The sequence below is a fragment of the Hyla sarda genome, chromosome 13 (assembly GCF_029499605.1).
Source record: "Hyla sarda isolate aHylSar1 chromosome 13, aHylSar1.hap1, whole genome shotgun sequence".
NCBI classification, from domain to species: Eukaryota; Metazoa; Chordata; class Amphibia; order Anura; family Hylidae; genus Hyla; species Hyla sarda.
The window spans coordinates 5,624,031-5,641,472 of record NC_079201.1 but is presented as its reverse complement, the minus strand read 5'-3'; the positions used below and the strand labels follow the sequence as shown (position 1 = coordinate 5,641,472).

Here is a 17,442-nt window from a genome sequence, read left to right as displayed (position 1 = left end):
CACACCTACACAATGTCCTGGCACTATATATGAAGTATACATCACACTTACACAATGCCCTGGCACTATATGAAGTATACATCACACCTACACAATGCCCTGGCACTATATGAAGTATACATCACACCTACACAATGTCCTGGCACTATATGAAGTATACATCACACCTACACAATGTCCTGGCACTATATGAAGTATACATCACACTTACACAATGTCCTGGCACTATATGAAGTATACATCACACCTACACAATGCCCTGGCACTATATGAAGTATACATCACACCTACACAATGTCCTGGCACTATATATGAGGTATACATCACACTTACACAATGCCCTGGCACAATATATGAGGTATACATCACACTTACACAATGTCCTGGCACTATATATGAAGTATACATCACACTTACACAATGCCCTGGCACTATATATGAGGTATACATCACACTTACACAATGCCCTGGTACTATATGAAGTATACATCACACCTACACAATGTCCTGGCACTATATATGAGGTATACATCACACTTACACAATGTCCTGGCACTATATATGAAGTATACATCACACTTACACAATGCCCTGGCACTATATGAGGTATACATCACACTTACACAATGTCCTGGCACTATATATGAAGTATACATCACACCTACACAATGTCCTGGCACTATATATGAGGTATACATCACACCTACACAATGTCCTGGCACTATATATGAGGTATACATCACACCTACACAATGTCCTGGCACTATATGAAGTATACATCACACTTACACAATGTCCTGGCACTATATATGAGGTATACATCACACCTACACAATGCCCTGGCACTATATATGAGGTATACATCACACCTACACAATGTCCTGGCACTATATATGAGGTATACATCACACTTACACAATGCCCTGGCACTATATATGAAGTATACATCACACCTACACAATGTCCTGGCACTATATGAAGTATACATCACACCTACACAATGCCCTGGCACTATATATGAGGTATACATCACACCTACACAATGTCCTGGCACTATATATGAGGTATACATCACACTTACACAATGCCCTGGCACTATATATGAGGTATACATCACACCTACACAATGTCCTGGCACTATATGAAGTATACATCACACCTACACAATGCCCTGGCACTATATATGAGGTATACATCACACCTACACAATGTCCTGGCACTATATGAGGTATACATCACACCTACACAATGTCCTGGCACTATATATGAGGTATACATCACACCTACACAATGTCCTGGCACTATATGAAGTATACATCACACTTACACAATGTCCTGGCACTATATATGAGGTATACATCACACTTACACAATGTCCTGGCACTATATATGAGGTATACATCACACTTACACAATGCCCTGGCACTATATATGAAGTATACATCACACTTACACAATGTCCTGGCACTATATATGAAGCATACATCACACCTACACAATGTCCTGGCACTATATGAAGTATACATCACACCTACACAATGTCCTGGCACTATATATGAGGTATACATCACACTTACACAATGCCCTGGCACTATATATGAGGTATACATCACACTTACACAATGTCCTGGCACTATATATGAGGTATACATCACACCTACACAATGCCCTGGCACTATATATGAGGTATACATCACACCTACACAATGCCCTGGCACTATATATGAGGTATACATCACACCTACACAATGCCCTGGCACTATATATGAGGTATACATCACACCTACACAATGTCCTGGCACTATATATGAGGTATACATCACACTTACACAATGCCCTGGCACTATATATGAGGTATACATCACACTTACACAATGCCCTGGCACTATATATGAGGTATATATCACACCTACACAATGTCCTGGCACTATATGAAGTATACATCACACCTACACAATGTCCTGGCACTATATGAAGTATACATCACACCTACACAATGTCCTGGCACTATATATGAAGTATACATCACACCTACACAATGTCCTGGCACTATATATGAGGTATACATCACACCTACACAATGTCCTGGCACTATATATGAGGTATACATCACACTTACACAATGTCCTGGCACTATATATGAAGTATACATCACACCTACACAATGCCCTGGCACTATATATGAAGTATACATCACACCTACACAATGTCCTGGCACTATATATGAGGTATACATCACACTTACACAATGTCCTGGCACTATATGAAGTATACATCACACTTACACAATGTCCTGGCACTATATATGAGGTATACATCACACCTACACAATGCCCTGGCACTATATGAAGTATACATCACACCTACACAATGTCCTGGCACTATATGAAGTATACATCACACCTACACAATGTCCTGGCACTATATGAAGTATACATCACACCTACACAATGTCCTGGCACTATATGAAGTATACATCACACCTACACAATGTCCTGGCACTATATGAAGTATACATCACACCTACACAATGTCCTGGCACTGTATGAAGTATACATCACACCTACACAATGTCCTGGCACTATATGAAGTATACATCACACCTACACAATGTCCTGGCACTATATATGAGGTATACATCACACCTACACAATGCCCTGGCACTATATATGAGGTATACATCACACTTACACAATGTCCTGGCACTATATGAGGTATACATCACACTTACACAATGCCCTGGCACTATATATGAGGTATACATCACACCTACACAATGTCCTGGCACTATATATGAAGTATACATCACACCTACACAATGTCCTGGCACTATATATGAAGTATACAGCACACTTACACAATGTCCTGGCACTATATATGAAGTATACATCACACCTACACAATGTCCTGGCACTATATATGAGGTATACATCACACCTACACAATGCCCTGGCACTATATGAGGTATACATCACACTTACACAATGTCCTGGCACTATATATGAGGTATACATCACACCTACACAATGCCCTGGCACTATATATGAAGTATACATCACACCTACACAATGTCCTGGCACTATATATGAGGTATACATCACACCTACACAATGCCCTGGCACTATATGAGGTATACATCACACTTACACAATGTCCTGGCACTATATATGAAGTATACATCACACTTACACAATGCCCTGGCACTATATATGAAGTATACATCACACCTACACAATGTCCTGGCACTATATGAAGTATACATCACACTTACACAATGTCCTGGCACTATATGAAGTATACATCACACCTACACAATGTCCTGGCACTATATATGAAGTATACATCACACCTACACAATGTCCTGGCACTATATGAAGTATACATCACACTTACACAATGTCCTGGCACTATATATGAAGTATACATCACACTTACACAATGCCCTGGCACTATATATGAAGTATACATCACACCTACACAATGTCCTGGCACTATATGAAGTATACATCACACTTACACAATGTCCTGGCACTATATATGAGGTATACATCACACCTACACAATGTCCTGGCACTATATATGAAGTATACATCACACCTACACAATGCCCTGGCACTATATATGAAGTATACATCACACCTACACAATGTCCTGGCACTATATATGAAGTATACATCACACTTACACAATGTCCTGGCACTATATATGAGGTATACATCACACTTACACAATGTCCTGGCACTATATATGAAGTATACATCACACTTACACAATGTCCTGGCACTATATATGAGGTATACATCACACTTACACAATGTCCTGGCACTATATATGAAGTATACATCACACCTACACAATGCTCTGGCACTATATGAGGTATACATCACACCTACACAATGTCCTGGCACTATATGAGGTATACATCACACCTACACAATGCCCTGGCACTATATGAAGTATACATCACACTTACACAATGTCCTGGCACTATATATGAGGTATACATCACACCTACACAATGTCCTGGCACTATATATGAAGTATACATCACACCTACACAATGTCCTGGCACTATATGAAGTATACATCACACTTACACAATGTCCTGGCACTATATATGAAGTATACATCACACCTACACAATGTCCTGGCACTATATATGAGGTATACATCACACTTACACAATGTCCTGGCACTATATATGAAGTATACATCACACTTACACAATGCCCTGGCACTATATATGAGGTATACATCACACCTACACAATGTCCTGGCACTATATATGAAGTATACATCACACCTACACAATGTCCTGGCACTATATATGAAGCATACATCACACCTACACAATGTCCTGGCACTATATGAGGTATACATCACACCTACACAATGTCCTGGCACTATATGAGGTATACATCACACTTACACAATGCCCTGGCACTATATGAGGTATACATCACACTTACACAATGCCCTGGCACTATATGAGGTATACATCACACCTACACAATGTCCTGGCACTATATATGAGGTATACATCACACTTACACAATGTCCTGGCACTATATGAGGTATACATCACACCTACACAATGCTCTGGCACTATATGAGGTATACATCACACTTACACAATGTCCTGGCACTATATATGAAGTATACATCACACTTACACAATGCCCTGGCACTATATATGAAGTATACATCACACCTACACAATGTCCTGGCACTATATATGAAGTATACATCACACCTACACAATGCCCTGGCACTATATATGAAGTATACATCACACCTACACAATGTCCTGGCACTATATATGAGGTATACATCACACTTACACAATGCCCTGGCACTATATATGAGGTATACATCACACTTACACAATGCCCTGGCACTATATATGAAGTATACATCACACCTACACAATGTCCTGGCACTATATGAGGTATACATCACACTTACACAATGCTCTGGCACTATATATGAAGTATACATCACACCTACACAATGTCCTGGCACTATATATGAGGTATACATCACACTTACACAATGTCCTGGCACTATATATGAGGTATACATCACACCTACACAATGTCCTGGCACTATATGAGGTATACATCACACTTACACAATGTCCTGGCACTATATGAGGTATACATCACACCTACACAATGCCCTGGCACTATATATGAGGTATACATCACACCTACACAATGTCCTGGCACTATATGAGGTATACATCACACTTACACAATGTCCTGGCACTATATGAAGTATACATCACACCTACACAATGCCCTGGCACTATATATGAAGTATACATCACACCTACACAATGCTCTGGCACTATATGAGGTATACATCACACCTACACAATGCCCTGGCACTATATGAAGTATACATCACACTTACACAATGTCCTGGCACTATATATGAGGTATACATCACACCTACACAATGCCCTGGCACTATATATGAGGTATACATCACACCTACACAATGCCCTGGCACTATATATGAGGTATACATCACACCTACACAATGTCCTGGCACTATATGAAGTATACATCACACTTACACAATGTCCTGGCACTATATGAAGTATACATCACACCTACACAATGTCCTGGCACTATATGAAGTATACATCACACTTACACAATGTCCTGGCACTATATGAGGTATACATCACACCTACACAATGCCCTGGCACTATATGAAGTATACATCACACCTACACAATGCCCTGGCACTATATGAAGTATACATCACACCTACACAATGTCCTGGCACTATATATGAGGTATACATCACACCTACACAATGTCCTGGCACTATATATGAGGTATACATCACACTTACACAATGTCCTGGCACTATATATGAGGTATACATCACACTTACACAATGTCCTGGCACTATATGAGGTATACATCACACTTACACAATGTCCTGGCACTATATATGAGGTATACATCACACCTACACAATGCCCTGGCACTATATGAAGTATACATCACACCTACACAATGCCCTGGCACTATATGAAGTATACATCACACCTACACAATGCCCTGGCACTATATGAAGTATACATCACACCTACACAATGTCCTGGCACTATATGAGGTATACATCACACCTACACAATGTCCTGGCACTATATGAAGTATACATCACACTTACACAATGTCCTGGCACTATATATGAGGTATACATCACACCTACACAATGCCCTGGCACTATATATGAAGTATACATCACACCTACACAATGTCCTGGCACTATATGAGGTATACATCACACCTACACAATGTCCTGGCACTATATATGAGGTATACATCACACTTACACAATGCCCTGGCACTATATATGAGGTATACATCACACCTACACAATGTCCTGGCACTATATGAGGTATACATCACACTTACACAATGTCCTGGCACTATATGAGGTATACATCACACCTACACAATGCCCTGGCACTATATGAGGTATACATCACACCTACACAATGTCCTGGCACTATATGAGGTATACATCACACCTACACAATGCCCTGGCACTATATATGAGGTATACATCACACCTACACAATGTCCTGGCACTATATGAAGTATACATCACACTTACACAATGTCCTGGCACTATATATGAAGTATACATCACACTTACACAATGTCCTGGCACTATATATGAAGTATACATCACACTTACACAATGTCCTGGCACTATATATGAAGTATACATCACACCTACACAATGTCCTGGCACTATATATGAGGTATACATCACACCTACACAATGTCCTGGCACTATATATGAAGTATACATCACACCTACACAATGCCCTGGCACTATATGAAGTATACATCACACTTACACAATGTCCTGGCACTATATATGAGGTATACATCACACTTACACAATGTCCTGGCACTATATGAAGTATACATCACACTTACACAATGTCCTGGCACTATATATGAGGTATACATCACACCTACACAATGTCCTGGCACTATATATGAGGTATACATCACACCTACACAATGCCCTGGCACTATATGAGGTATACATCACACTTACACAATGTCCTGGCACTATATATGAAGTATACATCACACCTACACAATGTCCTGGCACTATATGAAGTATACATCACACCTACACAATGTCCTGGCACTATATATGAGGTATACATCACACCTACACAATGTCCTGGCACTATATGAAGTATACATCACACTTACACAATGTCCTGGCACTATATGAAGTATACATCACACTTATTTACCTCACTTTCCTGTCACATCCTCCATCTTTCAGTCAGGATTCCTCTGTTCTCCATTTTGGCCTTTACATTCACTGCCTGAGGTGTTTCCCATAGCAACCAATCAAAGTCACGATGCCAGGTGTAAGGAGGGAATTGATTGGTTGCTGGGCAGAATACTCTCTGCCTCACCTGGCCCCGCCCTCCATCCCTCATTGGTTATTCTTCTCTGTTATCTCTTCTGGCTTCACTGCCCGTGTAGACCCATCCTGAGAGGAACAAGGTGAGACCCCTAATCAGCTGCAGTGCCCCCCCAAAATAATGATAGTCACAGCTGCAGTGCCCCCCCAAATAATGATAGTAATCTCTGGAGTGCCCCCACAATAATGATAGTAGTCGCTGGAGTGCCCCCCAAAATAATAACAGCTGGAGTGCCCCCCCAAATAATGATAGTAACAGCTGGAGTGCCCCCCAAAATAAGGATAGTCACAGCTGCAGTGCCCCCCAAAATAATGATAGTAATCTCTGGAGTGCCCCCACAATAATGATAGTAGTCGCTGGAGTGCCCCCCAAAATAATGATAGTAACAGCTGCAGTGCCCCTCAAAATAATGATAGTAATTGCTGGAGTGCCCCCCAAAATAATGATAGTAACAGCTGCAGTGCCCCCCAAAATAATGATAGTAACAGCTGCCGTGCCCCCCAAAATAATGATAGTCACAGCTGCAGTGCCCCCCAAAATAATGATAGTAACAGGTGTAGTGCCCCTCAAAATAATGATAGTAACAGCTGCCGTGCCCCCCAAAATAATGATAGTCACAGCTGCAGTGCCCCCCAAAATAATGATAGTAACAGCTGGAGTGCTCCCAAAATAATGATAGTAATCTCTGGAGTGGCCCCACAATAATGATAGTAACAGCTGGAGTGCCCCCCAAAATAATGATATTAACAGCTGCAGTGCCCCCCAAAATAATGATAGTAATCTCTGGAGTGCCCCCACAATAATGATAGTAGTTGCTGGAGTGCCCCCCAAAATAATGATAGTAGTTGCTGGAGTGCCCCCCAAAATAATGATAGTAACAGCTGTAGTGCCCCTCAAAATAATGATAGTAACAGCTGCCGTGCCCCCCAAAATAATGATAGTAATTGCTGGAGTGCCCCCCACAATAATGATAGTAATCTCTGGAGTGCCCCCACAATAATGATAGTAATCTCTGGAGTGCCCCCCACAATAATGATAGTAACAGCTGCAGTACCCCCCAAAATAATGATAGTAACAGCTGCAGTGCCTCCCAAAATAATGATAGTAACAGCTGCAGTGCCTCCCAAAATAATGATAGTAACAGCTGGAGTGCCCCCACAATAATGATAGTAATCTCTGGAGTGCCCCCCACAATAATGATAGTAACAGCTGCAGTGCACCCCAAAATAATGATAGTAACAGCTGCCATGCCCCCCAAAATAATGATAGTAACAGCTGGAGTGCCCCCACAATAATGATAGTAATCTCTGGAGTGCCCCCAAAATAATGATAGTAGTCGCTGGAGTGCCCCCCACAATAATGATAGTAATCGCTGGAGTGCCCCCCACAATAATGATAGTAATCGGTGGAGTGCCCCCACAATAATGATAGTAGTCGCTGGAGTGCCCCCCACAATAATGATAGTAATCGCTGGAGTGCCCCCCACAATAATGATAGTAATCTCTGGAGTGCCCCCCAAAATAATGATAGTAACAGCTGCAGTGCCCCCCACAATAATGATAGTAATCACTGGAGTGCCCCCCACAATAATGATAGTAATCTCTGGAGTGCCCCCACAATAATGATAGTAATCTCTGAAGTGCCCCCCACAATAATGATAGTAATCTCTGGAGTGCCCCCCCAAATAATGATAGTAATCTCTGCAGTGCCCCCCACAATAATGATAGTAATCTCTGGAGTGCCCCCACAATAATGATAGTAATAGCTGGAGTGCCCCCCAAAATAATGATAGTAATCTCTGCAGTGCCCCCCACAATAATGATAGTAATCTCTGGAGTGCCCCCCAAAATAATGATAGTAATCTCTGCAGTGTCCCCCACAATAATGATAGTAATCTCTGGAGTGCCCCCACAATAATCATAGTAATCGCTGCAGTGCCCCCCAAAATAATGATAGCAATCGCTGGAGTGCCCCCCACAATAATGATAGTAATCGCTGGAGTGCCCCCCACAATAATGATAGTAATCGGTGGAGTGCCCCCCACAATAATGATAGTAGTCGCTGGAGTGCCCCCCACAATAATGATAGTAATCGCTGGAGTGCCCCCCACAATAATGATAGTAATCTCTGGAGTGCCCCCCAAAATAATGATAGTAACAGCTGCAGTGCCCCCCACAATAATGATAGTAATCACTGGAGTGCCCCCCACAATAATGATAGTAATCTCTGGAGTGCCCCCACAATAATGATAGTAATAGCTGGAGTGCCCCCCCAAATAATGATAGTAATCTCTGCAGTGCCCCCCACAATAATGATAGTAATCTCTGGAGTGCCCCCCAAAATAATGATAGTAACAGCTGGAGTGCCCCCCAAAATAATGATAGTAACAGCTGGAGTGCCCCCCACAATAATGATAGTAATCTCTGGAGTGCCCCCCAAATAATGATAGTAACAGCTGCAGTGCCCCCCAAAATAATGATAGTAGTCGCTGGAGTGCCCCCCACAATAATGATAGTAATCTCTGAAGTGCCCCCCACAATAATGATAGTAATCTCTGAAGTGCCCCCCACAATAATGATAGTAATCTCTGGAGTGCCCCCCCAAATAATGATAGTAATCTCTGCAGTGCCCCCCACAATAATGATAGTAATCTCTGGAGTGCCCCCACAATAATGATAGTAATAGCTGGAGTGCCCCCCAAAATAATGATAGTAATCTCTGCAGTGCCCCCACAATAATGATAGTAATCTCTGGAGTGCCCCCCAAAATAATGATAGTAATCTCTGCAGTGTCCCCCACAATAATGATAGTAATCTCTGGAGTGCCCCCACAATAATCATAGTAATCGCTCCAGTGCCCCCCAAAATAATGATAGCAATCGCTGGAGTGCCCCCCACAATAATGGTAGTAATCGCTGGAGTGCCCCCCACAATAATGATAGTAGTCGCTGGAGTGCCCCCCCCCCCACAATAATGATAGTAGTCGCTGGAGTGCCCCCACAATAATGATAGTAATCACTGCAGTGCCCCCCACAATAATGATAGTAATCTCTGCAGTGCCCACCACAATAATGATAGTAATCACTGGAGTGCCCCCCACAATAATGATAGTAATCACTGGAGTGCCCCCACAATAATGATAGTAATAGCTGGAGTGCCCCCCAAAATAATGATAGTAATCTCTGGAGTGCCCCCCACAATAATGATAGTCATCTCTGGAGTGCCCCCACAATAATCATAGTAATCGCTGCAGTGCCCCCCACAATAATGATAGTAACAGATGGAGTGCCCCCCAAAATAATGATAGTAATCTCTGGAGTGCCCCCCACAATAATGATAGTAATCGCTGGAGTGCCCCCCACAATAATGATAGTAGTCGCTGGAGTGCCCCCCCCCCCCCCCCACAATAATGATAGTAATCGCTGCAGTGCCCCCCACAATAATGATAGTAATCTCTGGAGTGCCCCCCAAAATAATGATAGTAATCTCTGCAGTGTCCCCCACAATAATGATAGTAATCTCTGGAGTGCCCCCACAATAATGATAGTAATCTCTGCAGTGTCCCCCACAATAATGATAGTAGTCGCTGGAGTGCCCCCACAATAATCATAGTAATCGCTGCAGTGCCCCCCACAATAATGATAGTAATCGCTGGAGTGCCCCCCACAATAATGATAGTAATCGCTGGAGTGCCCCCCACAATAATGATAGTAGTCGCTGGAGTGCCCCCCAAAATAATGATAGTAATCTCTGCAGTGCCCCCCACAATAATGATAGTAATCTCTGGAGTGCCCCCCAAAATAATGATAGTAATCTCTGCAGTGTCCCCCACAATAATGATAGTAATCTCTGGAGTGTCCCAAAATAATCATAGTAATCGCTGCAGTGCCCCCCAAAATAATGATAGCAATCGCTGCAGTGCCCCCCACAATAATGATAGTAATCGCTGGAGTGCCCCCCACATTAATGATAGTAGTCGCTGGAGTGCCCCCCCCCCCCCACAATAATGATAGTAGTCGCTGGAGTGCCCCCCACAATAATGATAGTAATCTCTGGAGTGCCCCCCACAATAATGATAGTAATCGCTGGAGTGCCCCCACAATAATGATAGTAATCAGTGCAGTGCTCCCCACAATAATGATAGTAATCTCTGCAGTGCCCCCCACAATAATGATAGTAATCTCTGGAGTGCCCCCACAATAATGATAGTAATAGCTGGAGTGCCCCCCAAAATAATGATTGTAATCTCTGCAGTGCTCCCCACAATAATGATAGTAATCTCTGCAGTGCCCCCCACAATAATGATAGTAATCTCTGGAGTGCCCCCACAATAATGATAGTAATAGCTGGAGTGCCCCCCAAAATAATGATAGTAATCTCTGGAGTGCCCCCCACAATAATGATAGTAATCTCTGGAGTGCCCCCACAATAATGATAGTAATAGCTGGAGTGCCCCCCAAAATAATGATAGTAATCTCTGGAGTGCCCCCCACAATAATGATAGTCATCTCTGGAGTGCCCCCACAATAATCATAGTAATCGCTGCAGTGCCCCCCACAATAATGATAGTAACAGATGGAGTGCCCCCCAAAATAATGATAGTAATCTCTGGAGTGCCCCCCACAATAATGATAGTAATCGCTGGAGTGCCCCCCACAATAATGATAGTAGTCGCTGGAGTGCCCCCCCCCCCCACAATAATGATAGTAATCGCTGCAGTGCCCCCCACAATAATGATAGTAATCTCTGGAGTGCCCCCCACAATAATGATAGTAATCGCTGGAGTGCCCCCCACAATAATGATAGTAATCGCTGGAGTGCCCCCCACAATAATGATAGTAATCTCTGGAGTGTCCCCCCCACAATAATGATAGTAATCGCTGGAGTGCCCCCCACAATAATGATAGTAATCACTGGAGTGCCCCCCCCCCCACAATAATGATAGTAATCTCTGGAGTGCCCCCCACAATAATGATAGTAATCACTGGAGTGCCCCCACAATAATGATAGTAATCTCTGGAGTGCCCCCCACAATAATGATAGTAATCGCTGGAGTGCCCCCCCCCCGCCCCACAATAATGATAGTAATCACTGGAGTGCCCCCCACAATAATGATAGTAATCACTGGAGTGCCCCCACAATAATGATAGTAATCTCTGGAGTGCCCCCCACGATAATAATAGTAATCGCTGGGATGCCCCCCGCGATAATAATAGTAATCGCTGTAGTGCCCCCCACAATAATGATAGTAATCTCTGGAGTGCCCCCACAATAATCATAGTAACAGCTGGAGTGCCCCCCACAATAATGATAGTAATCGCTGGAGTGCCCCCCACAATAATGATAGTAATCACTGCAGTGCCCCCCACAATAATGATAGTAATCTCTGGAATGCCCCCCACAATAATGATAGTAATCTCTGGAGTGCCCCCCCCCCCCCCCACAATAATGATAGTAATCACTGGAGTGCCCCCCCACAATAATGATAGTAATCACTGGAGTGCCCCCACAATAATGATAGTAATCTCTGGAGTGCCCCCCACGATAATAATAGTAATCGCTTGAGTGCCCCCCGCGATAATAATAGTAATCGCTGTAGTGCCCCCACAATAATGATAGTAATCGCTGGAGTGCCCCCCCCACAATAATGATAGTAATCGCTGGAGTGCCCCCCACAATAATGATAGTAAGCGCTTGAGTGCCCCCCCAAAATAATGATAGTAATCTCTGGAGTGCCCCCACAATAATCATAGTAACAGCTGGAGTGCCCCCCACAATAATGATAGTAATCGCTGGAGTGCCCCCCCCCCCAGCAAAAATGATAGTAATCACTGGAGTGCCCCCCCACAATAATGATAGTAATCACTGCAGTGCCCCCCACAATAATGATAGTAATCTCTGAATGCCCCCCACAATAATGATAGTAATCGCGGGAGTGCCCCCCCCCCCACAATAATGATAGTAATCACTGGAGTGCCCCCCACAATAATGATAGTAATCACTGGAGTGCCCCCACAATAATGATAGTAATCTCTGGAGTGCCCCCCGCGATAATAATAGTAATCGCTGTAGTGCCCCCCACAATAATGATAGTAATCGCTGGAGTGCCCCCCACAATAATGATAGTAATCTCTGGAGTGCCCCCACAATAATCATAGTAACAGCTGGAGTGCCCCCCACAATAATGATAGTAATCGCTGGAGTGCCCCCCCCCCCCCCCCCCCAATAATGATAGTAATCACTGGAGTGCCCCCCACAATAATGATAGTAATCACTGCAGTGCCCCCCACAATAATGATAGTAATCTCTGGAATGCCCCCCACAATAATGATAGTAATCGCTGGAGTGCCCCCCCCCCCCCACAATAATGATAGTAATCACTGGAGTGCCCCCCACAATAATGATAGTAATCACTGGAGTGCCCCCACAATAATGATAGTAATCGCTTGAGTGCCCCCCGCGATAATAATAGTAATCGCTGTAGTGCCCCCACAATAATGATAGTAATCGCTGGAGTGCCCCCCCCACAATAATGATAGTAAATCGCTGGAGTGCCCCCCACAATAATGATAGTAAGCGCTTGAGTGCCCCCCAAAATAATGATAGTAATCGCTGGAGTGCCCCCACATATTATAGTTATCACTGTAGTGCCCCCCACAATAATGATAGTAATCGCTGGAGTGCCCCCCACAATAATGATAGTAATCTCTGAAGTGCCCCCCACAATAATGATAGTAATCTCTGGAGTGCCCCCCACAATAATGATAGTAATCTCTGCAGTGCCCCCCACAATAATGATAGTAATCTCTGGAGTGCCCCCCACAATAATGATAGTAATCGCTGCAGTGCCCCCCACAATAATGATAGTAAACTCTGGAGTGCCCCCCCACAATAATGATAGTAATCTCTGGAGTGCCCCCCCCCACAATAATGATAGTAACAGCTGCAGTGCCCCCCACAATAATGATAGATAATCGCTGGAGTGCCAGCCTCAATAATGATAGTAATCGCTGCAGTGCCCCCACAATAATCATAGTAACAGCTGGAGTGCCCCCCACAATAATGATAGTAATGACTGGAGTGCCCCCACAATAATAATAGTAATCACTGGAGTGCCCCCCCCCACGATAATAATAGTAATCGCTGTAGTGCCCCCACAATAATGATAGTAATCGCTGTAGTGCCCCCACAATAATGATAGTAATCGCTGGAGTGCCCCCCACAATAATGATAGTAATCGCTTGAGTGCCCCCCAAAATAATGATTGTAATCACTGGAGTGCCCCCCACAATAATGATAGTAATCACTGGAGTGCCCCCCACAATAATGATAGTAATCGCTGGAGTGCCCCCAACAATAATGATAGTAATCTCTGAAGTGCCCCCCACAATAATGATAGTAATCACTGCAGTGCCCCCCACAATAATGATTGTAATCTCTGGAGTGCCCCCCACAATAATGATTGTAATCTCTGGAGTGCCCCCCACAATAATGATTGTAATCTCTGGAGTGCCCCCCCCCCACAATAATGATAGTAATCTCTGGAGTGCCCCCCCACAATAATGATTGTAATCTCTGGAGTGCCCCCCCCCACAATAATGATAGTAATCTCTGGAGTGCCCCCCACAATAATGATTGTAATCTCTGAAGTGCCCCCCACAATAATGATAGTAATCTCTGGAGTGCCCCCCCACAATAATGATAGTAATCTCTGGAGTGCCCCCCACAATAATGATTGTAATCTCTGGAGTGCCCCCCCCCCCACAATAATGATAGTAATCTCTGGAGTGCCCCCCACAATAATGATTGTAATCTCTGAAGTGCCCCCCACAATAATGATTGTAATCTCTGGAGTGCCCCCCACAATAATGATAGTAATCTCTGGAGTGCCGCCCACAATAATGATTATAATCTCTGGAGTGCCCCCCACAATAGTGATTGTAATCTCTGGAGTGCCCCCCACAATAATGATAGTAAACTCTGGAGTGCCCCCCCACAATAATGATAGTAACAGCTGCAGTGCCCCCCTCAATAATGATAGTAATCGCTGGTGCCCCCCACAATAATGATAGTAATCGCTGCAGTGCCCCCCAAAATAATGATAGTAAGCGCTGGAGTGCCCCCCACAATAATGATAGTAATCTCTGGAGAGCCCTCAAAATAATCATAGCAATCGCTGCAGTGCCCCCCACAATAATGATAGTAACAGATGGAGTGCCCCCCACAATAATGATAGTAACAGATGGAGTGCCCCCCAAAATAATGATAGTAATCTCTGGAGTGCCCCCACAATAATGATAGTAATCACTGGAGTGCCCCCCTCAATAATGATAGTAATCTCTGGAGTGCCCCCCACAATAATGATAGTAGTCGCTGGAGTGCCCCCCCCCCCCCCCACAATAATGATAGTAATCGCTGCAGTGCCCCCCACAATAATGATAGTAATCTCTGGAGTGCCCCCAAAATAATGATAGTAATCTCTGCAGTGTCCCCCACAATAATGATAGTAATCTCTGGAGTGCCCCCACAATAATGATAGTAATCTCTGCAGTGTCCCCCACAATAATGATAGTAGTCGCTGGAGTGCCCCCACAATAATCATAGTAATCGCTGCAGTGCCCCCCACAATAATGATAGTAATCGCTGGAGTGCCCCCCACAATAATGATAGTAATCGCTGGAGTGCCCCCCACAATAATGATAGTAGTCGCTGGAGTGCCCCCCAAAATAATGATAGTAATCTCTGCAGTGCCCCCCACAATAATGATAGTAATCTCTGGAGTGCCCCCCAAAATAATGATAGTAATCTCTGCAGTGTCCCCCACAATAATGATAGTAATCTCTGGAGTGTCCCAAAATAATCATAGTAATCGCTGCAGTGCCCCCCCAAAATAATGATAGCAATCGCTGCAGTGCCCCCCACAATAATGATAGTAATCGCTGGAGTGCCCCCCACATTAATGATAGTAGTCGCTGGAGTGCCCCCCCCCCCCCACAATAATGATAGTAGTCGCTGGAGTGCCCCCCACAATAATGATAGTAATCTCTGGAGTGCCCCCCACAATAATGATAGTAATCGCTGGAGTGCCCCCACAATAATGATAGTAATCAGTGCAGTGCTCCCCACAATAATGATAGTAATCTCTGCAGTGCCCCCCACAATAATGATAGTAATCTCTGGAGTGCCCCCACAATAATGATAGTAATAGCTGGAGTGCCCCCCCAAAATAATGATAGTAATCTCTGGAGTGCCCCCACAATAATGATAGTAATCTCTGGAGTGCCCCCACAATAATGATAGTAATAGCTGGAGTGCCCCCCAAAATAATGATAGTAATCTCTGGAGTGCCCCCCACAATAATGATAGTCATCTCTGGAGTGCCCCCACAATAATCATAGTAATCGCTGCAGTGCCCCCCACAATAATGATAGTAACAGATGGAGTGCCCCCCAAAATAATGATAGTAATCTCTGGAGTGCCCCCCACAATAATGATAGTAATCGCTGGAGTGCCCCCCACAATAATGATAGTAGTCGCTGGAGTGCCCCCCCCCCACAATAATGATAGTAATCGCTGCAGTGCCCCCCACAATAATGATAGTAATCTCTGGAGTGCCCCCCACAATAATGATAGTAATCGCTGGAGTGCCCCCCACAATAATGATAGTAATCGCTGGAGTGCCCCCCACAATAATGATAGTAATCTCTGGAGTGTCCCCCCCACAATAATGATAGTAATCGCTGGAGTGCCCCCCACAATAATGATAGTAATCACTGGAGTGCCCCCCCCCCCACAATAATGATAGTAATCTCTGGAGTGCCCCCCACAATAATGATAGTAATCACTGGAGTGCCCCCACAATAATGATAGTAATCTCTGGAGTGCCCCCCACAATAATGATAGTAATCGCTGGAGTGCCCCCCCCCCCCCCACAATAATGATAGTAATCACTGGAGTGCCCCC

General features: G+C 43.9%; 1 protein-coding gene and 1 long non-coding RNA gene across 4 annotated transcripts in view; one reads left to right on the top strand and one right to left on the bottom strand.

The window, feature by feature from the left end:
* Window positions 1-7,409, bottom strand: part of LOC130297600 (protoheme IX farnesyltransferase, mitochondrial) — a 492,900-nt gene extending 485,491 nt beyond the window's left edge. The window contains exon 1 of one of the 3 annotated variants that reach the window (XM_056550251.1): window positions 7,304-7,409. The gene's annotated coding sequence lies outside the window, so the exon portion shown is untranslated. The remainder of the gene's footprint in view (window positions 1-7,303) is intronic. The other 2 variants (XM_056550253.1, XM_056550254.1) reach the window with 2 other exon arrangements.
* A 115-nt stretch (window positions 7,410-7,524) lies between these two features.
* Window positions 7,525-17,442, top strand: part of LOC130297610 (uncharacterized) — a 25,039-nt gene continuing 15,121 nt past the window's right edge. Inside the window, exon 1 of the long non-coding RNA XR_008849617.1 lies at window positions 7,525-7,562. This is a non-coding gene — a long non-coding RNA (uncharacterized LOC130297610). The remainder of the gene's footprint in view (window positions 7,563-17,442) is intronic.